Below are 26,699 nucleotides of genomic sequence, written 5' to 3'. Positions count from 1 at the left end.
CCCCTGGAAGGGGGTTCACCATGTGTGTCCTGAAAGGCTCCTTGGGCTTTACGGAACCACATCATTCCTCCCCTTTGACCCTTGGGGTAGGGTCTGGTAGGGGTGGAAAAATGGACTCCGACGGCATACAGAGTCTTTCCTTCCTGCTCACACCTGGTCAAAGTTTCCTTAACTTTGGGCCTGAAACGGGATGAGCCATCAAAAGGGGTGTTGACAAAGGATGACTTAAAGGGCTCCATGAAGGAACACAAGCACATCCAGGAGTGTCTCCTAAGAGCATTTCCTGTACCCGCTGCCCTGCTCGCTCCATCAGCTGCATATGAAATGAGGTGCATGGACAAGTTTACTATGGAACTGAGGGTAGCAAGCTGGGAGGCAACTTTATCCGAAGCTCCTGCAGCTACTGTACCCTGAAGAATATCTCTGAGCTCTTTTAGGAGATCTATTTGCAGTCTAGTAAAATGGGTGAGAAAGTTGAGCGAAAGCAATGCAAAGGTTGCTGAAATGTACGTATGCTTCCCGTATCTATCCATGATCCTAGAATCTCTGTTAGGAGGATGGATAGAGGAAGTAGTTTCCAAAATTTCCTTTTTGGTGGCTGCTGCCACCACCATGGCATCAACTGGCACTGCCTTGGTAAGAAAAGATTTTTACTGGGGGCAGAAAAAAATTTATTAGGCCTCTTGGGGACAGGCTCCATGGTGTCCAGAGACTCCCACACCCTTTGTGAAACCAGCTCCATAAGCTCATCGAAGGGCAGAGACATCCAAGAGGAGTAGGGCTGAGACCTGAAAGCCTTCAGGAGAACCGACTCATCTTCAGTAGGGTTGGTGGACTGCCACTCATCTCTCTGCCTAAGCATTTCTAATATCTCAGCAAAAGAGATATCCTCAAAGGGGGACCATGGGGACCCTTCTGATTCATCCAAGTCAGTATCAGATGTGAGAGACTCCTGTGGGGAGTCTAAATGCTTCCTCTTACAGCTTCCTTTCCCGGGAACCTCATCAGTGGGGACTTCTGATGAGGTCTTGGAAGAGCAGGAACCACCCAATGGGGCTTCCTGAGGCTCTGGGTCTCTATGCTTAGCAAGGATCTGTGAAGCCAAAGCAGACACAAGTGCTTTTGGGGAGGAGGTAGCTGGACCTGAAGTCAAAGATGTCTTAGGAGACATAACTCTCCTCATGGCTTTGAAGGCACCTCTGCTTCGATGAGAAGGGACCGATCGATCCTAGGAAACCATCAATACCCCTGGCACCGGGACAGTGGGCTCTGAGCCAGAGGTAGGAGCTGAGATCATCTGAGACGAAGCCCTGAGAGGCAGAGTCAGAACCGACAAGTCGGTCCGACCATACTCCCTGGACCCAACAAGAGACGAAGCCCTGAGAGGCAGAGTCAGAACCGACAAGTCGGTCCGACCATACTCCCTGGACCCAACAAGATAGTGTTGGCTCCTAGATTCCTCAATCAGCACCGAGGACATCAAAGTAAACGGAGCCGAGGACACTGGAATAGGCATCAGCTCCGAAGGCTCAACGATCATTAAGTCTGACTCCTCCGGCTCTGAAGGACCGGTATGGTTCAGAGGAGGAAAAGTAGTAGATGGTAAAAGGGTCTTCGGTTCCAAAGCCATTTGGGTCAGAGCCGATAAAAATTTAGCAAAGGCTGGTGACTGTAAAAGCTTCTGCACCACATGATCCACATCCAAATTGGAAAGGCTTATCAAAGACCAAAATGAGTGGATAGAAGGAGGTACAGATTGCAGGAGTGGAGATGTAGGCACTTCAGATACCAGTTCCAGGACCAGGGACCAGCTCTGAAAGGACAAGACGGTCGGCTCCGAGGGCTGTGGAGCCGATGATGAAGGTGTTTTAGATTTTTTTTTTTACCTCAGAGGATATAGAAGCCTTAGAAGACTTTGAGGATTTGCTAGACCTGTCCTGGTCACTCAAAGCTTCTTGAAAAGATGGTTTGACTAAACCTCTGTCAATCAACTTTCTCTTTCTCTCCTGTAGAACCCTAGAAGTGAAAGAACGACAAATGGAGCAACTTTCCTGAAGGTGCAATGCTCCCAAACAGTATACACAATTTACATGACTGCCAGTGACAGACATTTTCTGTCCACATTTAGGAAACTTCTTAAACCCTGATTTAGGGTGTTTATCCTTATCCTGGACAGCTATACTAGAACACACAATCTCAAAAGAGGGTAATGTAATGAACAAGACACACCCAAAAAATTAACAAACAAGCCCTTTAAAACTATGGGCTAAAATACTAATAATCACATACACACACACTATAACTATTTATCTAAACAGTCTAAAGTCTATATATCTAAATATATTCAAAAGCTGTGACAGAAAGTCACTATTCAAAGGCACACTACTATTTAAAACTACAGTGAAGATTTAACAAGGCCTAAAACAAAATGAGGCCAAGAGAGGTAATACTAGTTAAGAAAAAAGGCACACCATAGGGAAGGGAATCTACACAATAAGCTATAAGAGCTAAGCTAATACTAAATAGAGATATATCAAAATATTTAAGTAAATATTTATATAAATTTGAAGAAAAATATTTTGTACTGGCCCGAGCTATGTGAGGAACCTCCGATCTATTGCAGCAGTAAACTAGATCTGAGGTAACTCTAGATGCATCATGGGATAGGGACTTGGCCTCGAGCTGTCTGAAGACCTCGAACTTTGTAGTAGGCTGACTCAGCACTGAGGATCAGCTCCGGACCAATCCATAAGAATGAACGTCGAGATAGAACAACTTCACATTATCAGTTTTAGCTTTATCAGCAGTCGATAAGGCTTCACTGAAGGCTGAATGTATCAAACCCTTTAAAATAAGCTTGTTGCATCCCTCAACAAGGATTCAATGACTGAACCCATGACAAATAATGCAGTCCTCTTGTAAGTGAATGGGACCCAAGCAATAAACACAAAGGGAGTGAAAGTCAGAAGATGGGATTTTGTGGTGGCACTTCTGGCATTTTTTTAAAACCAGAAGGGGCTTTAGCTTTCTCAGTCATCTTAAAATAAATACAGCTGGAATGCAGACACTTACACACCCACTCATACAGAATAATTTGAGACAGAGAAGAAGGAAAGTTTTTTTTTGAAGGGAAAGAAAAGGAAAAGGAAAAAAATTTAAATGATGATAGTTAAAGAGATACACTAAGTGTATGGGAAGAAAATATCAACTATGATATGAAGAAATACACCAACATGTATGTAAAGGAGAGGGAGAAAATAGTAAACAAAAGGGTAGAGGATCAAGTAGAGAGGAGATAAAGAGAAATCTCTAAGAAATAACTGTAGAAATTTACCTAAAGCAAAAGAAACTCAAGAGCACTGGCAAAACGTGACAATTCAGAAAAGCAGCAAACAAGATCTGAGGTAATTGTGGGAGAGGGATTGTGGGTAGAGGTGAAGCTCGCGGGTTTTTGGCTGACATGAGCTGTAGTAACGGTTGAGTTGGTTCTGATATTAGAACTGGACCCATCTGTCAAAGATAAAATGAAGATTGACAACATCAGATTCTTTTTTTTATACAGCCTATTGTTTTATAACTATCATTAATCAATTGATTGATATGATTAGAAAAACTTAAAGCTGGATCTGCCTATATACCCAGATCCTTAAATGAATCTACAGTTTGAATCACTGTGTGCTGTATCAAGTCTTCACTCTTCAATCTATGTCTTCCAAATCTTATATACTTAGTTGTTGATATATTTATCAGCATATTGTTCTCCTGTGCCTAAATGATCACATCAGTCAAGTTCTTTTGCAGACGTTCCCTATCTATAACACATGCAATCAGTTACCTATTTTCAAGTAATCTGCCTAATAGTTTGATGCAAGATTTCTTAGAATATGTTAACATAGGAGTGGGTTATTAGTTATGACAGCCTTCCCAGTGAGTGGCAAATCAGTGGCTACCAAGCAAGTGGGAGAAGCACCCAGGAACATAATTGGGAAGGCTGACTTCATGACTTCATTTGTAATGATAGATACAGTTTTCTCAATAATTTTGATGAAAATCTTTTTTAACAGAAAGTTCCGCAGTCTTTAAAGTCACATCAGGCCCTGGTCTGGAGGTATGTTGTCTTATATGAACATTCCTCCTCTTTGTAAGATATGCAACTGCATATATTTTGACGGCTTTGAGGCCAAAGGTAAAGTTGGTCTTGATGCCAATGATGTAGAAGGTTTGTCATAATCCTTTGAACCAGAAGTTTGAACTGAGAGTGACTGCTTATGCAAATTCAACTGTAATATCATATCTTTTCTATGACTTAGCAAGGAAGAAGAAAGTTCCATACAAATCTCATAGTCGGAGGAGACATAAGCTTCCAATAAACAAATTGTCCTCGAGTGTGATTTCTCCCAGTTGGACACAAGGGCAGCTTTTAAAACAGACTAACTATACTACAAAAAAAAAATTCAGAATTCAATGTACAATATTTCTTCCCTGTAGGAAGAAGAAAAGCCTAAATAATATCTCAACAAAGTAGTTCCCCCCAGTAAACCAAAAAATGAAACTCTCCAAAAACTGCAAGGAGTGTCACTAAGAGACATTGCTAGCTACTACAAAAATACAACAACAACAAGGAACATATTTGCTATACTGTTCATGCAAAAGCTAAAGAAAATACCAATTTCAAGGGGAAAAAAGCTAAAAGTAGCTTTAGAAAATGTATGCCAGCTGGTATGAGATATTACCGCAAGCTCTGGCCTGAAATACTATCTATTCTAACAATAAAAGTTTAAAACATTATGAAACTGTTACTAAAATTAGTAAACATGAAATATCAGAGTACACTGATATAATAAAGAGTCACTCATGAATCTTCAACATATGGGTTTGGAAAGAAAGCATAGGGCTATGTGAATATAATCCAAGCCCTCTTCATGGCAAAGGAGATCTGCAGAAGGAGAGCAATGTTGCATTATGAGAAAAGAGGGAGATACCAAGCAGCTTGGGATAAACCTACTTATCAAAATATACTTGCTACAACTGCATCCTTTTTTTAACAAGTGACCATTTTAAGGGTAACCTGAAAGGGCTGTCTGATCAAATGATTTGCTCAGAGTCAAAAAGTGGGCACATGGTAACTGTAGGAATCAAACCTGGACTACAAGAAGCACTTCATTAATAACTGTTATCTGCAATATCTGCCATTCCACTGTAAAAGTAAATCATAACACTGGGGCAGCTTCCTAAGAAGTACTTAGTTTCTATGGGAAAAGAAAATGCATTTAATTAAATGCAATGTCTAAAAACTGAAAGACAGAATGAAGCTACTTAAACAATCCATCATAAACAAAATATAAAAAGGGGCTATGGAAATTAGTAACTGCACATGTCTGGGTTCAAAAGAAATTCATAAAAGTCCCCCATAGAACTGTGTTAAAATTGATTTAGAGTGAATCAGTATTTAGGTAAAAATTATTTTGAACATGATAAAACTACTTAAGTCTGTTTAAATAATGATTTTGTAATATATCATAAAAAGAACCTTAAATGCCTCAGAAGTGCTAGTACATGAAGTCAGCATTAATTATTTATAGTAATGATGTTAAAAATATGATGAAATAATTACAGATGTTAAAAAAAAGAATCACAATCTATGTTTTAGCAGTGCTTGGCTGGTTTGCACATTGCTAAGCAGTGTGAAGCCCTGCTCAGCAATGCCCGTTTAAGCATTGCTCAGTCCAGCTAAGCTGGTTTGCACACCGCTAAGCATTGCTAAGCATTGCCAGTTTGAGCACTACTCAGCTAAAGCCAGTGGGCTTGCGTGGTGCTAAGCAAGGTACTGTATTTTTTTTAAATGGCCCAATGGTGGCAAAGGGTGGGAAAACAGCCTTATTTAAGTTGCACAGGCAAGAATACAGCCAGAACCTGTTGGAGTTTGAACCGTGCAGGAACTATGGCAGGAGTTGGAGAGGGTGTGCGTTTCCAGGTGCAGAGGTGGGTGCTTCTGGAGTTCAGGGTCAGGGTTGGACTCTTTGTAAAAGACCATACCATCCAGCTGCTGCAGGTCCAGTACCAGAGGTCAGAATACAATTCGTAGGCCTGGGACCAGCTGGCATTCAATCTCATCAGTGCAACTGGTATCCCCCACACAGGTGAGCAGGCGCATCACCATTCTGATGACCTGAAGCATAGGAAGGGGGATCTCTTGGCCACTTGGATCCAAGATGCCTGGAATGAGAATGCCCCACAAGTTTGTAAGTATTGTTAGCATTGCTTTACCAATACGTAATCTGCATGTGTGATAGGTATGCATAATGGTGTGTTTCTATCCCCACAGCTGCAAAGGACACAGCTTGCAAACTGAAGGCCCTTGCAGGGCACCTGGCCAGGCTGCACCGTGAGTGTGGTGAGTAGAGATGTATCTTGCAATCTATAGTCATATTAACAAGAGAGAGTATAGTAGCAACTGACAGTAGGTATATTATGTTTTGAGTGTACTGCAAGTAATGTGGTCATAGACATGGACTGATATAAGTGAGTAATGCCAGGTACAGTTCAATAAAGATGAAAGCATGAAACCTGCTAATGTTAAGGAAATAAAGTAACTACTGCATTAATAATGTTAAGGAAATAAAAGTTTGTACTGCATTCATAATGTTAAGGAAATAAAGTCCAACTGCATTCATAATGTTAAGGAAATAAATTTACTACTGCATTAATTGTGGAATTACAGCTGCCTTGCAACACCTGAATAATCTAAAGTGTTCATCAGTAAAGACTGTTAGATGTATACCAATCACTACATGATGTCACCCCTAATAAGTTTGAGCTGTTGGTTAAGAAATTGAGTATTACAAGTGCTGTGAAGTAAACATGGGATTAATACCACAAAGTGACTGAAGGTTAGCTGATAAAGACTGTTTTGCTAAAGTGTAGATATGGACCTGTACTACAAGATATAATGCATTATGATATTTGTTCTGCACTAAAATCTGAACCTAGAATAGGAACGGCTAAGATATAATAGTGTGTATCTCAGGATTGTCTTGTGGTAACCATTGCATTTCAGCTATATGCATTTCTGAACTTAGTTATGCTGCTGCAGGCAAGTATGAAACTGTAATAGCTGTAGACTGCAAATATACCATGTGCAACTGTAAATGGGTCAGGTAGGCAACCCAGCACTCCAATATGGTTTGTACACATCACACATATTCATAGGTTCATAGGTGTGTACAAGGCTAATGGCCCTGGAGCCTTTACAAGACTAGCCCATAGGATTACCCTGGCATCATGGCACCCAACCTTAGTTCCTAGTGCCTCTGTCGAGTAGAGCCATTGGAGTGATCCCCAGCATGAATTTTCTATTTCCCATCCACTCTGCAAGATTTCTCTTGAAGAGGGCCAGTGAGGTGCTTTGCTTGACATGTATGGGAAGTCTATTCCATAGCATGGGCAGTCTTTGGGTTATAACCTGTCCCTGCAGAATGTTCTGTTGATTGTGGTAATGAGGTTGAGGTCTCTGGCACGTGTGGCATGGAGGGATTGGGATTGCTTTATATGTAGCACTTCTAACAGAGCTGGGTTAGACATGGCTTTGTAAGTCAAGCAGAGATCGCCTCTAAGTAGGCGATATGAGACAGAGAATAGTTGGAGTTTTTTGAGTCTGTCCATATAGGACAAGTGTTTAAGGCCTAGGATCCTCTTTGTGAGGTACTTTTGTGGCCTCTCCAGTTGTTGCAGGTGTCTAGTGAGGTACATGCCAAATGGGGCATTGTACTCCATGATTGGCCTAATGAGAGAAGAGTAGAGGGAGACAATGACCTCTTTCTTCTTGGATGCAAAACTCTTAGCAATGAGATGTGCCACATAGAAGGACTTTCTGACCACAGTGGCAACCTGGTGGTCAAAAGAGAGGTTGCTGTCAACCTGTGTTCCCAGATCTCTTAACGCCTTCTGTGTTCAGTGGGCTACCATCAATGTGGTAATTCAAGGGAACTGGGTTTTTCCCAAAGGGGATGAAGACACATTTTTTGGCATTGAGCTTAAGGTCATGGTTCTGACACCAGTCGTTGGTCTCACTGAGGCCTTTCTTTAGGATGTCAACATCACTTGAGGAGTTAATAATAGCACCCAACTTGCAATCATCTGTGAACTTTGTCAGCCAGAGTCCCTTCATGTTGGCCTGGACTTCAGAGAAGTAAATACAAAACAGGAGTGGACCCAGGACCGAACCCTGTGGGACTCCACTCGTGACTGGTCGGCAGTTTGACTTGAAGTCAACTACTTTTACACTGTGGGTTCTATCTGTGAGCCAATTTGCAACCCACCTAGTGATATAGGGATTGATGCCTAGCTTAGTAAGTTTTTCTATGATTCCTGAGTGGGGAATGGTATCAAAGGCCTTGGCCAGATCAAAGTAGGCTGTATGAACCACCTTACCTTCATCCACAGCTTTGGTGACTGACTCAAAGAAGTCGATTAAGTTGAGCAGGCATGATCTACTCTTCACAAAACCAAACTGTGTAGGATCCAGAGTTTGGAGATTCCCTATATCCTTGTTTATTAGGTCCATGATGATGCATTCCATAGCTTTGCATATCAGACTTGTCAGGCTAATGGGGCAATAGTTCCTGGGGTCTGTAGTTGCTTCGCCTTTGTGGAGAGGGATGATTATAGCAGTGTGCCATTCATTAGGGACAAAGCCTGAGGTAAGAATGTGATTGAACAGGGCACACAGCTGAGGTGCCAGTTCACTCTGTAGTTCATTTAGAACACAGCCAGGGATACTGTCAGGTCCCACAGAAGCTGCATTCTTGGCCTTGGACAGTGCTGTTTTAACCTGTGCAGCAGTAATACTGGGTGCCTGGCAATCTACTGGTATTGTGATTGGTCCTTTAGGGGGGGGGTAAAGTTAGCACTGAATCTGTCCGCCAGTATATTTGCAATATCTGTTGGCTCAGTATAGGAGGTACCATTGAGCAGTAGCTTAGAGCAAATTTGGGTATTGCCATGGAGATTCTTTACATAACTATAGAAGATCTTGTGGTTGTCTTTACTATCTGCTGCAATTCTGTTTTCATACCTAGCTTTAAAGGATTTGATGAGGGACCTCAACCGTTTGTTGAGGCTGATAAGGGAGTTTTTCCAGTCTTGGGACTTCACCTTATTCCGCATCAGTTTCCTCCTTCTGTTGTAGAGTTTGTCTATGGCAGGGGACCACCAGATTGGCTTCCTTTTTTGAGGGGGGGTTAATTGTCTACACCTGCATTCCATGTATTAATGCACAGTTCACCTACTATCTCTGTCATGCATAAATCTCATGCATGTGCGTTCAAGTGTCACTGCAGTCTTATATAACCCTCTACCTCTATTACCAGGTCACAGTTTGTGAGCTGTAGGCATATATCAGTCAATCAATATTCAGCAGTGGTCAGTAGCTCAGTTTGATAAATGCTAGGTATGATGTACAGTTTGTCACACACAGACTGGGGTTTGAATCCAGGGACAAGTATTACTAAATATTTACAGAAACAGTTATGTATTATTAACAGATGTTCTCCCCACAGGAATTACAGGTAAATAAATGGCTGTAGTAGCTATTCAAATGGGTTACCAATTTGAGTGTCCAAATGTACCAGAGTGTTAACAGCATGCTCAGCAAGGTGATAAGACTTTAGTAAATAAAACGTCAACAAGTGCAATAGTAATAGAAGTTAATAAAACAAATAAAACTGTTTAATCTTGGTATGGCTGTAGCCTGGTGTGTCTGTGAATGTCTGCTGATAGTCTAACGCCATGCCTGCCAAGGACAGCAAGATAAGCATAAACTCTCTGTATTGTGCACAGTACTTGTCTCCGAAGTGTCACACTGTCACAGACTGTGATCACTGTTGGCAAATCCCTTGGACACAGATCTAACATTCACTTCATTTACTTCAATAGCATAGTCACACTACATCAGTCCACAGTACACCTTGGTAGTCAGATATGTTCGTCTGACATGTAATAGCCCCCTGTAGGTGTTACAGCTTGGTCCATACTGTCCCATGCAGATAGCTTGAGAGGTATGTAGGTGCTACAGAAGCTATACGGCACTTGTATACATAAAATAAGGGCAGACCTGTAGAGTATATAAGAGTACTGTTGGATACAATCTAGCCTATACTATTAGTAATGGAATGCCTTTCTCTCTCCCTCCATCCTTATCTGCATCATAATTTATTATTGTTATATATTGGGTATGGTTTATGTTTAACACATGTTGTTCTCAAAATGTTATGTTGGGCTTTGTGTTTTATTATTGTTATATATTACAATGGTTGCACATTAACATACCTTGTTGAATTACCTATGATGTTGGCCTTATGCTGTAACTGTTACTGGCATGCTGTTACAATACTGACTGTTATCCCACTTACTTTTGTGTTCCATATGCTATGCAATGTTATCTTACTAGGTTATTTGCAACATCCTGGTGTGCAGTTATAACTAACGTTTAAATATTCTGTCCATTGCTAACCTATACACTATGAAAAACCTCAACACCATAGCTTGACTGGGTAGGCCAATTCCTGGTGATCCACCTACCCTACCTCAGCCAGCTGTGGCACCAGGTCCCAGCATGTCTGGGAGCCAACTTGGTGCTGCCCCCTCCACTGGTCTTGCACCGCCTATGGGTGGAACCACCTCACGGAACGGGGGCCATCTCCTGGGGACGGAGAGGGAGTTGTGACGCAGTGACAGCTACCAGGGAGGGTGCACAGGATCATGCACCATGAGTCTGATGATTGCTAGTGCTGGATTGAGAACAGACTGGTCAACCTGGAGGGGCAGGCTGGCCCTGGTGGCTAGCCCCCAGCACAGCCACCTTTGGGGCAGTGAAGGAGCAGTGGTGGCTGCTCATGGGTGGGGAGCTCAGTCTCACTGCTACCATCTGGGAGCACATGGCTCTTAGATTCCACAACACCTTCCCCGTCTAAGGTATTTACCCCCCTCATGTGTCAAACACCACCCCTCTATACCATCTTGTCTGTTTTGTCTGTTTGCAAATGCTACCTCTCCTACTGAACTTACCTCCCCACACATACATATATCCCTTCCTCAACATTCCACTCTCTCCTTAGAAAAAAAATGGGCATCTGTCCCACAACAAAAAATATTGCCCCATACATAGCTCTCCATTTTGCACCTGCATCAACTGGGCACACTTTAATGATTATATGCATCAATCAACACATTTATGATGCCCTCAGAGGCTCCAAATTCCAAATTTTCTGCAACCTGCACAGCTGTTGCTATAGAAGAAATGGAAAGCTATGGTTCTTTCCTACACCCATTCTGCATATCCCTACCTGCCTTTCAGTATGTTTTTCCCCCCGCTTGCCCCCATTTCATCACTTTCCCATCACCCCTTTTTTCTTTTCTTTTTTAAAAATTAGTGTGGGTTTAAGCAGAGCTAAGCAGCACACCTCATCGTGACATGTCATGCAAACCCACACAAACCTGTTTAAACCTGGTTAATCACCTTCTGTGTTTCTGACACTGTTAGGCTCATCAGCAAAATAAGCAACCCTGCCAAGTCTCGAGCCTGGGACCCTGTCAACTACAGCATAGTGCATTAGCCCAATAGGCCACTCAGCTCTGAAGTATAACAGGTGTTTCCATAGACATATCCTCATTGCCAGTGACACACTGCTTGTACATATAATGGAAAAAATGACAGCCTACTTGGGACTGTGATGCAGACACCAAATAGGTACACAGTCAACGAAATGTTTATGGATGTACATTAGGCCCAGGGTATCAGGTAGAGCTGACAACTGCACAGACTGTTGCAGAATGTCCACAGTTGTGCCACCTACTTTTGGCACGGTTGTCACAAAACCTATGCTGTGTGCTGAACTACTGGCAAGTCAAGTACAGACTGAGATTAGAAAAGCATGGTAGACAGTTCAGTGCCACACGTCATACCCATCCGAACACACATGTTCATGTGAATCCTATTTATGCATGCACATATGTCTTGCAAATACACCTGCTATAGTATTGACTCAGTAGATCAGTCGGTTACATTTCTAGCATGCTTTACACTTTGCCACCCACAGTCCTGGCTTCCATTCCAGTCTGTTCCATGTCAAGTACATGCTTGTCAAAACAACAAATAAATGACTGAGCCATGCAGTTTTAAGCAGAACTGGTTGCTGCTACTGCAGTGACTGCCACCCATATTAGCACAGCAAAGGTCTGTAGGTTGAGACACACTTCACAAATATGTATAGGCGTGATAAATGTCACCTACCACTTTCTGGATGGCACTATTACATAACATATGTACCTGAGGCACATGCCTCACCTGGACTGTTCTGGGTACCCACACCCTGGCTATGCTGTGACAACAGAGCTGACACTGCTCCCTCACTGACATATACAGCTTGCTGTCCCACAATGTGCTCACAATCCCCAGTATGACTCCTGGGCAGAATGTAGCAGCTGCAGCTTGCAACATATGCAGCAGTATGTTCAGCTACCTACTGACCTACCATACCTCCCAACCACCTAGAACATGGGATCCACACAACACCCATACATAAAGGGGTGGGGGGATGGTCAAGTGACAGGGACATATGTCCCCAAATCCCTCACGACTGATTGCATACTTAGCACTTTGTTAGTAATGTGATAATTTCTGGGGATATCACTCTCCCCAAAGGGGATGATGCTGCATTTTGTGGTATGCAGCCTGAGACCATGTATTTGGCACCACTCATGTGCCTGTGTGAGACCCTCTTGGTGGATGTCCACATCACTAGGGTATTTGGTGACAGCACCCAGCATCCAGTCTTCTGCAAACATGGTCGGCCACAGCCCACTGGATGTATAACAGTAAATCACACATAACAGAGGCCCCAAGACGGAACACTGGGTTATGCCACTAGTTATGGGTCTACCACTTGAGGTGGCTTCTATATTGGTGGGTGCTGTCAGTGCGCCAGTGTGCTAACCATCTGGTAACTTATGGATTGATGCCTAGTTGTGAGTGTATATCTATTATGGCCAAGTGGGGAATACTGTCAAAGTCTTTGGCCAGGTCAAGGTGGGCAGTGTGCACTGTCTCCCCCTCATCCATGGCTTTGCTGACTGTGTCAAAGAAGTCAACCAACTATAACATACATTATCCCCCCTTGACAAAGCCAAACTGTGTGTGATTGAGTGTGTGGAGGTCGACAATGTCATTGTTAATGAGGTTCATGATAATCTGTTCCATGGCCTTGCAGGTCAGGCTAGTTAGACTGATGGGTCTATAATGTTCCGGATTGTTGGACGTTCCACCTTAGTGTAAAGGAATGACAGTCGGTGTCCTCCACTTGGCTGAGACAAAGGTGGTATTCAGGCTTTGGTTGAATACAGTGCCTAATGGTGCTGCAGGTTCATGCTTGAGGTCATGTAGGATGCATCCTGTGATGTGATTAGGTCCCATGGAGGCTGCATTCCATAACTTTGAGATGGCAGTGATGATCTGTTTCCTGGATATAAGGTGAAGGGGACAGGTACTAGGGATGTCCTGATGTATTGAAGGGGAGACAGGGGGTGAGGCTTTCACTGACTCTGTCAGGCAGCATCTTTGCTATATCTACAGCACTTGTATATCTGGTGTCCTTGACCATCACTTCTGAGCAGATCTGGTTGTTTCCTTTGAGGTTGCAGACATATGTAAAGAAGGAGGTATGACTGTCTGTAGTGGATGTCGACAATGTTGGCTCGGAGTTTGCTGTGCAGGATTTCAGTAGTGCACTTATTTGCTTGTTCAGGCTAAGGAGACCTTGCTTCAAATTAGGCACCTGCTCCTTCTTGGTCTTGGACAGCAATATTTTGCTCTTGTTATAGAGTCTATTTATTGCAGATGTCCACAGGTTTACTTATCCTTGCAGAGGGTGATGTAGTCCTGTCGGGTATACCTGACTCCATGCATCTATACAAATGCATGTATAGTGTTTTGCTGTATTTGTGGATATTGGTGCCAGTTCCTACAGAGGAGGAGGGGGCTGTGAAGCTGTTTATACCATCCCTCAGGAGGCTGTAATCAGCTTTGGAGATGTTTGTATGTCTGACCCTAGCTAGATGGGTATTGTGGGAGATGGTAACTGCAAACGTGACCACTTTATGGTAGATTTTACCACGGAGGATGATATTGTAGGGATGCTGCAGTGGTTATCCATATTGTTTAGTATCAGCTTCAAGGAATCTTCACCTCATGTGGTGGTAGCAACTAGCTGTACCAAGGTGTTTGCATTGCCAAACTCCATGAATCTGTGGGCAATTGTGTGCTGGCATGAGTAGTTCTTCCATTCTATGTTTGGGTAGTTAAAGTCACCCAGGATCAGAGTACAGAGTTGAATCCTGAAAGAGTTGAACAGGTACATATAGGCAGAATGGGCTTCCTGGTCAAATGTGGGGGCTGGTAGCTAGCTATGATTCAAATAGGGGTCTTGGCAATGGTTAACTACCCCTGGAGTGTCTCCTGTGTGTCTCACAGTTTGACCAGCCTGGAAGTGTGTATGTCTTTTATATATAGTGAAACCCCACGTCCCTTGGCTTTACTGTCCACACGTTGAGGTCTGACTGCATGATAGGATGGGTAACCATGTAAGCCTGGGGTGCTCCCTGCAGCTTTGAACGATGTGTCTGTGACTGCACAGATGTCAGCATTTTCCAGGGTTAAGATTGCTTGCAGTGAGTGCAGATTCATGTTTAGACTCCTAGCGTTTAGCAGCATGGCCTTCAGGTTGTGATTTGCTGACAGTTTTATGTTGGTAGTGTTAACATCACCACTTTTTCTAATAAAGACAGTATGGGGGTGACAAGAACCATGGCCAGAAACCTGAAGGCCAGGTGAGACAGATGGAGGCCATCTCTGGCAAAGCATTGTGGTCTGTTGATCATATCATCTCAGGCTGTCAGGTACTGGATCCCCCTGGAATGGCACCAGAAACCAAGCCAGTTGTTAAGGTCAACCATTTCCTGATTGTATTGCAGCAGCAATCTGGGTGATGGCAGAATGCTGCTTAAGGCTAGAGACATACTTGCCTGGGACACATAATCAGTGGGCTCAATCATGTCTCACTTCATATAGTCCAGGGAGGTAAGTCTCAGATCAGGCATGCCAACATGGACTATGACAGACTCATAACAGTACCTGATGTTGAGAGACAGCAGTGTGTATGTGATATGGCAGATTCTGGCACCTGACAGACAAGTAACCCTGACCTTCCCCATATACAGCCTGGTGAGAGGCACTTCTGTGTGTCTCACAATGGAGTCTCCTATGACTAATATGTTTGACTTATGCTGATGCCTTAGTGGCTGTGGGACACAGGTATGTGGCTATGCATGGTATGTGGTGTGGAAGGCTGTGGAGTTCAGGTGTGTTTTTGCCTCAGAGGTCTCCTTTTCTTAGGGATGTTTATGTTGAGGACCTCCGCATATGTGGGCGTGCGTTGTGTAGGTGTGGGTGGTGTGTGATTGTGTTGACAACTTTTTCGGTGCCAGGTATGCGGGCTTTAGCGGTAGAGAGCATGGACTGTAGATTCCTAATGTCATTGCATCTCTCACAAATTGTGTTCCTTGGTGGTGTTTGTAGATGGTTGTCCATGTACATGAGGCAGTTGCTACACTGTGTCAGGATATCCATATCAACCTGACTGGCCGGGGAAACTGTAGGACATTGTCCAGCAACCATATTTGTCAGACTCTGAGGGAGGAAGGCTATAGAGACCGAAGGGGTGGCCCTACAGCCCGGGTGCTTAAAACAAAAGGAGGAGGCTTACACTACTGCATACAATGTAGACAGGCTATAAACAAGCATTAATAGGTGCAACAGAAAAGGTGCAGTTGAACACCTCAGAGAACATGCAGCAAGTAGCAGGAAACAGCAGGATGAGAAGGGAAATGTATGATGTATTGCCACTATGTTGCTGATAGCCACATACATACTGTGGTGATAGATGGAGGGGTATGATGTGGGAGTTAGTGGAGGCTAGTACTGGCAAATGTGGATGTCACTGGCAAATGTGGATGTTCTACTCTGCACTTTCTATATTTGTCTGACTAGTAGTTTATCTTTATCCTTATCTGTGGGCCTTTGTCCCACTCCTGTTCCTGGCTTTGTCCACAGTTGCTGCTCTATGTAGTTGTAGATATGCTGTGACTGGGGTACAGTATGTAACACCACACACAGGGTTACAGACTTCACACCTCTGACTGTACCTGTTTTGCAGGATGTCCAGCATTGCACCCCATATGTCTGCTCTGGTCCTCAGACAGTTTGTGCTGTATTGGTATTATAATGCTATGTGGTGCTCATACCTCTCAACCTCTTAGAGCAAGAAATCTGGACAAGGCCATATATAAAAGTGGGACACAGGACCAAAAATAGGGGCAATTATATTTACTATTGCTCTTAAAAGTTGGTATAATAACAGGTTTTGTATTAGCATGAATTTTCTGAAGGGTATGAATTCTGTATCTCAAATGTCTGTCATTATTTTCTAATGTCAACCTTTACTGATTTGCCACCAGTTTGCCAGAAAACTGCAATGTTATGAAAAACAGACCAGAAATATGGACATTCTGCGAAACTCTGTACATTTGAGAGGTATAATGGTGCCCACTGACTTGTTGTATATACTGACATAGTTATGTGATGGCCTTTACATCCTGCTGCTACTCTGACTTGTTACAACCTGCTGTTCTACTATCCTCCATCTAGGTTACTGAGAGCTATGTACTGTCCATATCTGTGGCCCCCTGTCCCTCCTTTGTCTCTGGCTTTGTTCAGCTTTCTTTCAGTAACAAATAGTGACATATGGACAGTCTGTAGAGCTCCTACCATAGGTGTAGCTCATATGAAAAATAGTAGGCGCAACCAGTCTCAAACCACAAACACCATCAACCATGGTAATGTACTTAGCCCACTAAGCCACAACAGCCACCAGACAGTACAGTTTAATTCCTGACACTATCAACCACAGACATACATAGCAGATTGACCCCTGCATACTGTGGAAATGGAAAATGTCATCAGGTTGATTGGGATAGCCCTGGGATTGTGTGGACTGCTGCTATTACCTTGCAAACATAATGTTACTGCAGTTGTATGGGAACACAGGTGTACTGGGGGTAGGGGACTCTAGCACTGACAGTCATGCATCTCTCCTATGACCCAACTGTTTGTCATTTCCCTCACATTGTGCAGTGGGTTTTGCTACCTTGGGGTCTACTGCATATTATGGGGTGGCCAGTATTGGGCAGAGAGTTCCTGTTGTCCCACATAGCTGTCAGTTGTCTGCAGGTATCCCAGTAGCCCACTCTGTTCACTTGCATACATGCGGCAGGTCTATACCTATGCTATCATAGTCTAACACCCCATACATTTGTTGTTAAGAAGATTGACTTACCTTGTGCCTGCAGCAGTTGAGATAACAGTGCTTCAGGGCTAACTCTGTTGGATGCACACAGTACACAGCCAATACATGGGAAGGAACAGGTTGTGTGGTGTGGCTGGCATCCTTTTTGCTATGTATGTAAGTAAGAGTGAGCTGTCAGTCCCTAGGTCCCTAGCCTGTTAGTGCATGTGAAATGTGTTGCCTCTTTGCCAAGGCCAGGGTATACTGGACATGCCTATGTCTGCCTACAGGGACAGGCTTAGGGGGTTCCTCTTCTGAGTCCCCCCTGTGGCTGTGGGGACCTTAGCACTGGTGGGGTGCTGTGTGTCCCTTCCCTGTGACATTCCTGCCTCAGCTGTTTCCACAGGATCATATTGTGTAGCATGGTACATACTGTGAGCATGTGTGCACATGTAGCTGGAGAGTACTGTAGGGCTGCACCAGATATATTGAGGCAGTGGAACTGTGACTAGACTAGCCCGAACACACACTCTACGATGTTCCTAGTTTGTGCGTGTGCCTCATTATGGCATTCTTTGGTGGGAGTGCGCACATTTCTGATGGGTGCCATCATCCACGGTTCCAGTGCTAGCCAGCATCCTCCACTAGATGGCCATACAGGATGTCCCTCCTGGCAAACATCTGGTACAGTTCTGATGTGTGCCAGATGTAGGAGTTGTGATAATTGACAGGGCTGCCAGCATACACAGTCTTGATAACGCCCTGGGCATTACACATGACCAGGCAGTTGATGGAGAAATACTGCTTGGGGTTGACATAGACTCTACCCTCATCACCGGGTGGTGCTTTGATGTGCACATGAGTGCAGTCTATGGCACCCAGTACCTCAGGGTAGTGTGCTACACAGTGGAAAAGATGTATATTGCTGGCCCTCTCCTCAGGGGTGCAGGGTAAATATATATGCTCACTGGCATGTGTTTGCATGGCAGCCAGGAACTGGTGGAGTACCCTGGATGCAGATGCCTGTGAGAACCCCATCATGTCCCTAGTAGGTCTTTGAAAAGTACCTGTAGCTAGTATTCTAAGGGTTACACATACCTTGGCTTCCACTGAGATGGGTTCTTGTCAGTTGGCTCTGGGTCTAAGTTGAGGGTAGCACAGCTCAGTGAGTTCTTGTAGTATGTCCCTGTCCATCCTATAGTGCTCTACTGTCTCCAGCTTATGTAGCCCCTGGAGGGTTACCCTGGGACTGTACACTCTTCTCCTTCTCAGTCTAGGCTTATTGTCAGCAGCAGCACCAGCACTGACCTCAGCCTGTAGCACATGCAAATGTAGCAGCACAACAGGAGCCCCTATTATTTTATCAGTTACAATTCCCAAGTGTGTACTCCAGTGGTGCAGAGTATGTGAAAAAAATCAGATTGAAGGGTGTATGCATACTTTATAGTGGTGTGCTGCAGATGCAGCCTGAGTGATTGGCTGACTATGATGCATTCCATCTACCACGTTTATCACTGAAGGTTTTGAATGGTGCAGTGTCAGTGGAATGGGACTTATCAGTCATTTATACTTGATTGGCTTTCCCAGGCTATTTCCTTTTTTTTTTAATTTCTTTCCCAGCTAAGCACTGCAGCGTGGTGTGCAAACCCGTGGTGCTAGTATAAACAGTGCTCAGCAGTTTAGACATACCCTCATGCATGGGCATGCTCAGCTTAGCTTAAACCAGCTAAAATATGCGCAACAGAGCTAAATACAGCTTAGCAGCACTAGACCCCCCTGCTTAGTTGTGCTTAGCTGAGCGCAAACAGGTGCCACTGAGCTCCAATCTGCTTCAACATAGCGTGACACACCCCCTTTTGATGTCAGCTACGTGTTTTACTAATGCCAATGGGATTCTGGCCCTACACAGGTTTTATCTGTGGACAAAGTGGCCCATATTTCCTATTCAGCAACCCCAGCTTATTTGCATACAGATCCATGGATATACCTTAGATACTTCACTACTACAGGGCCTGCCTCCTTAGCAACCACTGAAACCTGCAATTGTACACTCTGCATGCAGGGCACTATAATGCATTATTTTTGAAAATGTCTTATTTTCAGTTTTTCAACATTTTAATATTTTTTTTCCATAACAGCATGTTTGTGCATTGCTGTGCACTGTGCAAACATAAAGTGTATTAAAAACATTTTTATATTTTATGATGGTTTGCATTGCTTTTTGGATGCACTGAGCATAGGTTTGGGCATTTCCATGCCTACATTGCAATGTCTAACCTTTTTTTGGGGCTTTTAAAGCCCCTGTTTAATTTTTACATTTCTGTACACAGTTATTTTCTGTGCACATTTCTGACATTAACACAGGTCCTACATGGGTACCTTTCTGCTTAGTGGATTGCAAATCACCCTCATTTGCATGGATTTCACCTGCTTATGAGATGCTTTGCATTTCACGGACACTTTCATGTCTGCACGCTCGTACATGCCTCTCTGCTCTGTTTACTGGATCATTCGGCTGCCGGTTTCCATGTTGGGGCTGTGCCACTATGTCTGCATGGAAAATCACTCCATGTAGGCTTTATTGAGTTCCCCCCATAATTTAAATACTATATAGTCCTTTCCTGATATTTTTTCAAAGTACAGGAATGTCTTCAATTTAAAGCATCGCATCAATTAACCATGTTGCTCTTGTGTACACAAATTAATTTTTGTGCTGGAATATTTCCATATCCAGCTCTAAGCAGGGTATAAGTAAAAATAATGTTTTAAGATATAGCACAAAATAGCACAATGAATAAATTATTAAGTTCCTATAACTAAGAAATCTGACAAAATAAATTTAAATGCATTTCAAAACTATAACATAAAAACTATTTAAACCTTTACTTGAATTCAAGTATTTATGAGAAAGGAATCACAAAGAAACAGAAACAAACATTTATATTCTGATTTTACTTCAAATTGAAGTAGATGACTGAACAAAATGTAGGCTCAAAGTAGCAAATCTGTTTCAAATTCAGCTATGTTAGATCCTACTTGTGTGTGTGTATGTATCTATCTATCCATCTATACACACATCTATCTATATATATATGTATATATATACATATATCTATATATATATAGAGAGAGAAAGAGAGAGAGAGAGTGAGATAGGTATTAGCAGTTTACATTATCAAATGGCTTAGTTTATTGACAGTATTAAAGTACAGTTGTGTACACTTACCATAAATGCAGATGTTCGAGTGTATTCACTGTTGTTCACTGTTGCAGTAATTGCATTTGGGTAATCTGCTGGCAAGTTGCCCTCAGTCGGCCTGAATAACAAAGTCTTGGGTCCTGCATCGATTGCTGTCCCTTCTTCCATGACGTCAGGTCATCAGGGGTATAAAACATGTAGCCGACGCCATTTTAACCAGTTTTTTCTTGGCCCAGATGTCAGGTACCCCTTAAATGGGGAGCAAAATATATATATATATATATATATATATATATATATATATATATATATATATATATATATACACATGTAATTTAGAACACAAAAAATATACCTCCAAATAAAAGCAAATACAACAAAAAGGCTTTTGAGTATAGTAACAGAAAGAAGAGGTAAAAAAAGAGAAAAGAAGGGGGCTGGCAGGTGGGTAACCAGGACTGCAACAATGAATACACTCGAACATCTACATTTATGGTGTGTACACAACTGTACTATGTTCTTCATGTTTCACTGTTGCAGTCATTACATTTGGGTAGAATCCCAAAGCTATGGTTGGAAGGATGGCATTATACAGCATTAGGAGCAGCTATAAGGCCCTGCAGGACAGCAGTGGCAAAGCCTGTTCTGGATTTAGAGAAGAGAGGTAAATGGTAATGCCTGGTGAACGTATAAACTGAGCTCCATGTAGCAGCTTCTAGAATGTCTCTGGTAGGAACCCCTCTGAGAAAGGCTGCAGAAGTAGATGCAGCCCTGGTGGAATGGGATCTGATCCCCTTGGGGACAGGTTTACCATGATGCATGTAGCAGAAATGAATACAATGGCTTATCCATTTTGAAACTGTCTGCTTTGAAATAGCCTTTCCCTCTGCTCCTGCAGCAAATGCCACCAGTAGTTGCTCAGATTTTCTTAGAGGTTTTGTCCTGTTTAAGTAGAATCTTAGTTGTCTGTGTACATCCAATGAGTGTAGAATCCGCTCTCCCTTGTTCTGTGGATTTGGGAAAAAAGTTGGCAGATGAATGGTCTGATTAAGAGCCACACTGGATACCACTTTAGGCATAAAGGATGGATTGGTTCTGAGCGCTACCCTGTCCGGGTAGAAAATAATAAAAGGCTCCACTGCCATGAGAGCCTGTAGTTCTGAGATCTTTCTAGCTAAAGTGACTGCTAAAAGAAAAGCTGTCTTCCAAGAGATAAATTTTATGTCTGCAGTAGCAGCTGGCTCAAAAGGAGGCAGGGTGAGTTTTTCCAACACAAAATTGAGGTCCCATGCAGGTGTTGGTGCTCTGCTGGGAGGTTTTACATTTTTGGCCCCTCTGAGATATTGCTTTAGCAGGGGATGAGAAAAGAGGGGAGGCTCTGTGTTGTAATGAGCTGAAATGGCAGAGGCGTGGATTTTTATGGAAGAGAAAGATAGGTCCTTGTGAAGCATCTCAGTTAAATATTGCAGAATCTGAGGAATATTGGGCATTTCTGTGCTTATTCATTGTTCCTGATTCCAGGCACAGAATCTTTTCCATTTATCAGCATAAGATTTTCTAGTGCTAGGCCTTCTAGCCTCCAAAAATGACATCCATCACAGGTTTGCTGAGAGATGTAACTGGTGAAATTAGTTGATTAGCCATACTGCAAGATTCAGAGTTTGGAGTTGAGTGCGTAGAATTTTAAAGTTGTGCTGAGACAGTAGATAAGGTGTCTGAGGCAGGTACCACAGAGGAAGGTGTGACATAGTGTGTAAGAGCAGGTACCAGTGTTGGCGAGGCCAGTCTGGAGCAATCAGAATCATTTTTGTTTTTTCCTGTTTGACTTTTAGTAATACCTTGGACATCAAAGGCAGAGGGGGAAAAGCATAGACTGATAGATTTTTTCCAGCTGAAGAATAGAGCATCCACTTTCCAAGCTTTTTTGTGATGGATCCTTGTGCAGAATTTGTCCAACTGATAGTTTTGGGGTGAGGCAAAAAGATCTATGTCTGGGCTCCCCCATTTGCGTGTCAACATGCTGAAGATTTGCGGATCTAGTTTCCATTTGTGTGGGTCCATTAGATTTCTGCTTAGTTCGTCTGCCAGAGTATTTTACTTTCCTGGCAGGAACTGAGCTTGTAGATGTATTTGGTAAGACAAGGCTGTGTTCCACAAGGCCATGGTTAGTCTACAAAGGGAGTAGGAATGGGTATCCCCCTGCTTGTTTAAGTACCACATGACTGTGGTGTTGTCCGTCTTTATCAATAGTTGTCCTGGATGAAGAAAGTCCTTGAAAGCTGTCAGAGCATTCTGTACAGCTAGCATCTCTTTCTGGTTGATATGCAGGTGCATTTGATTTGGGCTCCATTCGCCCTGAATGCATCTCCCTGCCAGATGCGCCCCCCCAAGCATAGTCTGATGCATCTGTAGTCAGGGTTTGGGTGGCAGGGGGTGGAATGAATGACAGTCCCTTGTTTTGGTGACAGGCCTCTGCCCTCCATAGGAACTCTTGCTGCAGACAAGGAATGATAGAATCATTGTTTCCAGGCTGTGACAATGTTGACTCCATAAGCTTTTTAGGTACCTCTTGCACATGGAATTAGAAGAATGCAGGAAGCCATGAACCGCAAGGCCTGCAGAATTTGTCTTGCAGATAACTGGGTTTTTGTGGCCACTTGTTTGAAGTAAGTCATCAATTGGATTTGTTTGTCTGGCGTGAGGTAAGCCATCTGGGCAGTTGTATTCAAGCTTGCACCCAGGAATGTAATTATCTGAGAGCGTACCAGTTGTGATTTATTTTCGTTTATGGTTTACCCTAGGTATGCTAGAAGCCTTTTTACAAACACCAGATGCTGAAGAAGAGTGTCCTTGTCCTCTGCCTGAATGAGACAATCATCCAGATATGGATAAATTTGAATGTTTGTCTGCAAAATGCAATTACTGGTGCCAGGCACTTTGTAAAGACCCTGGGCACAGTAGAAAAGCCAAAGGGCAGTGTAGAAAATTGGTAATGTAAAAAGCCTGCTTTGAAGCGGAGGTATCTTCTGCAAGATTCCCTTATTGGGATATGCAGGTATGCCTCTTTTAAGTCTAGAGTTACCAACCAGGCAATCTTGCCTAGCATAGGCAGCAACTGTTCTAAAGTCAGCATTTTGAATTTTGGAATGTCCAGGAATGTATTTAGAATGGATAAGTCCAGAATTGGATGCCATGATTTGTCTTTTCTGGGTATCAGGAAAAGTCTTGAATAAAATCCTTGTCCTTTTTCCTTTTCTAGCACTGGTTGAATAGCCCCCATATTCATGAGGGATATGACTTGTTTCTGGGCCTCTGCCCACTGATTTGGTGGCAGATCTGGCCATCCAGTTGGAATTGGCAACGTGTGGAAATGAAATCTGTACCCCTGGGATACTATGTTTTTAATACCCACTTGTCCTGGGTAATTAAATGCCAACTTTGAGCATGAAGTGCTAGTTTTCTCCCCAAAGGGGCTGCCAAAAGATAAGTACTTGGAGCTGGCAGAGGAAAGTCATTGAGACTGTTTATTGTAGTGTTGTGCTTTGTTACCTCCTGATTTGGAGGTGGAGGCACCCCATTGCTTTGACCTGTAAGATCCTTGTGATTGAAGCCTGGAGCCTTTGGAGTGTCTGGGTTTGCCCTGAGCGGCTCTGTTGGACACAGGAAAGGACCAATTCTTAGTAGGCCAGTGTCTACTGAACCTGGGTGGCTGCACTTGCAAGAAATCTTTTACAGTTTGCATAGATTTAGCTTTGTCTTCCATCTTTTTTAAAACCTCTTCTGCCTTATTACCAAACAGACTGTCCTGCTGTAAAGGAGCATCCGACAATTTAGCTTTAACATGATCAGGCAGATTTTGCTCCTTGAGCCAAGCATGCCTTCTTATCACAGATCCAGTTATGGCGGCCCTGCAAGAGGCCTCCAAGGAATCAAAACCACATTGCAAAGTATGCTTCCCAACCTGTTCTGCTGAATGCAATAAATCCTGTAACTCTTTATTTTCCACACAATCAGAAATCAACATCATTTTCTGTTTTAGTAAGCCCATAACATGCTGTTGATATTTAAGCATATGAAACTGGCAGTTTAAAGCCCTGATTGCCAAGGTTGCAGACGTATAAACCTTCTTTCCCCATCTTTCCAGGGCCCTGGAGTCTCTATCAGAAGGGGTAGGATTTTTAGCAGTAGAAGCCTTAACACTCTTGGGACCCTGAGAAATTGTTTCTGGGTCAGCAGTAGGGTTTTTAAAAATAAATTTGTGGGAGTCAGGAACCCTGTAATATCTGTCTGGCTTACTAGGAGCCAGAGGCAGAGAATCAGGAGCCATGCTGGATTCTGAAAAAACATCATCAACAATGTCTAGAACAGGAGGTATAGCCAAAGGCCTATGCTGAGGAAGAAGAAGGAAATCCCTAAGTCTCTTTTTAGATTCTGAAAAATCCTGACTCTCCCAGTGAAAGTGTTCCCTTAAGGTATGCAAAGTTTCTCCAAAAGAAAAATCCTCAGGAGGAGAAGCAGAAGGGATGGATTCTTCTGCATCAGGGTCCTCATAAGGTGGAATAGATAATTCCTGATCAGAAGTGGAATCAGACGAAATGGAAACCTGATCTGAAGATTCATAATCAGTGCCTTGCCTAGGCCTCTTAGTAGGAGGGGGTTGGGAACCCCTGATCAAGGTAATTAAATCCTCAGCCATTTTGATCATTTGGTTTTTTTTTGGCATAGGGTCCTGTGCATGTGGTCCATGCGTTGGTTTTTTAGACATAGAAGTTGGTTTTGGCCATGTTTTTGAGGATGACGTTGGTTTAATATACAAATCTTTAGGCCTGAAAACACCCTCAAAAGCTGGTGCCTGCTCAGCGGCTCCAGACCCATCTAAGGGAGAGACATCCGCGGGTTCAATACTTGAAGTGTCTCGTGGTATACCAGACTCCGAATGGGTCTCAGCAGAGGCCTGTGAATCAAAAGTAGTGGGTATCAGGGGCTGCGAAAGTGCCTCACTGAGTACCGGCGAACCGGCGACTGGCTTAGGTGAAGCTTCGTCATCGGTTTTGGACCTCGACAGTCTGTCTCTGTCTTTTTCTTTGCGTTTTTTGTGAATTCCGGTAGTCAGATTGCTAACCGACGACATTTCTGGATAGTTAAATCTTGAGCCAAAATATTTAGATGCAAAAATATACCGACGCTTAATAGTACATTGGTTAAATTTAGCACAAAACCGACAGCAAGGCACGTTGTGGTCAGGGCCTAGGCAAGGAATACAGTACAAATGAAAATCCTTATGAGGTATTTGCTTCCCACAAGTAATACAATGATTAACTTTTACTGACATCAGTAAGGAGCAAGAAAAAGTTTCCCCAATGGGGGACTTGGCTTTAGTTTGAAGACTTCGGTTCTGAAACTCGAAAACGGAAATTTCAGGAGTCGGCCGACCGGCACTTGCGAACTGCTTCTGCTTCTGGCACCGCACGGCAAGAAAGACTGATTAAAATGGCGTCGGCTGCATGTTTTATAACCCTGATGACCTGATGTCATGGAAGAAGGGACAGCAACTGATGCAGGACCCAAGACTTTGTTATTCAGGCAGACTGGGGGCAACCTGCCAGCAGATTACCCAAATGTAATGACTGCAACAGTGAAACGTGATGAACATCTGCCGGTTCTGTGCGTCAGACATTTGCTTTACTGGACATCCATTTAGAAGAATGTCTTTGAATTTGAAAAAGATATGTGGGTGAGTGTGAGGTTTTGGAGTGTGTGTGTGTGTGTGTGTGTGTGTGTGTGTGTGTGTGTGTGTGTGTGTGTGTGTGTGTGTGTGTGTGTGTAAGTTAGGATTAGAATATTAGAATTAAGGTTAGGAAACAGGATAGTTTTAGTGTTTGTATGTGGGTTGGAGTGTGTCAGTGGCAGTGTTTACTAATTATGTTAGAGTTAGGCAAGGGGGTGGCTTTAGGGTGTGTATATGGGTCAGAGTGAGTTTATGGAACAATTTGCTGATTAAGGTTAGGTTAGGGGATAGTTTTAGTGTAGTGCTTATTTGTATGCATGCATGTTCCCATTCTGAGTGTCAGGGCATGTTTAGGATTAGCAGACATGAGTAAAGAGTG

The sequence above is a fragment of the Protopterus annectens genome, chromosome 12.part0 (assembly GCF_019279795.1).
Source record: "Protopterus annectens isolate FY-2018-M chromosome 12.part0, PAN1.0, whole genome shotgun sequence".
Taxonomy (NCBI): Eukaryota; Metazoa; Chordata; order Ceratodontiformes; family Protopteridae; genus Protopterus; species Protopterus annectens.
This window is presented reverse-complemented; position numbering follows the sequence as displayed.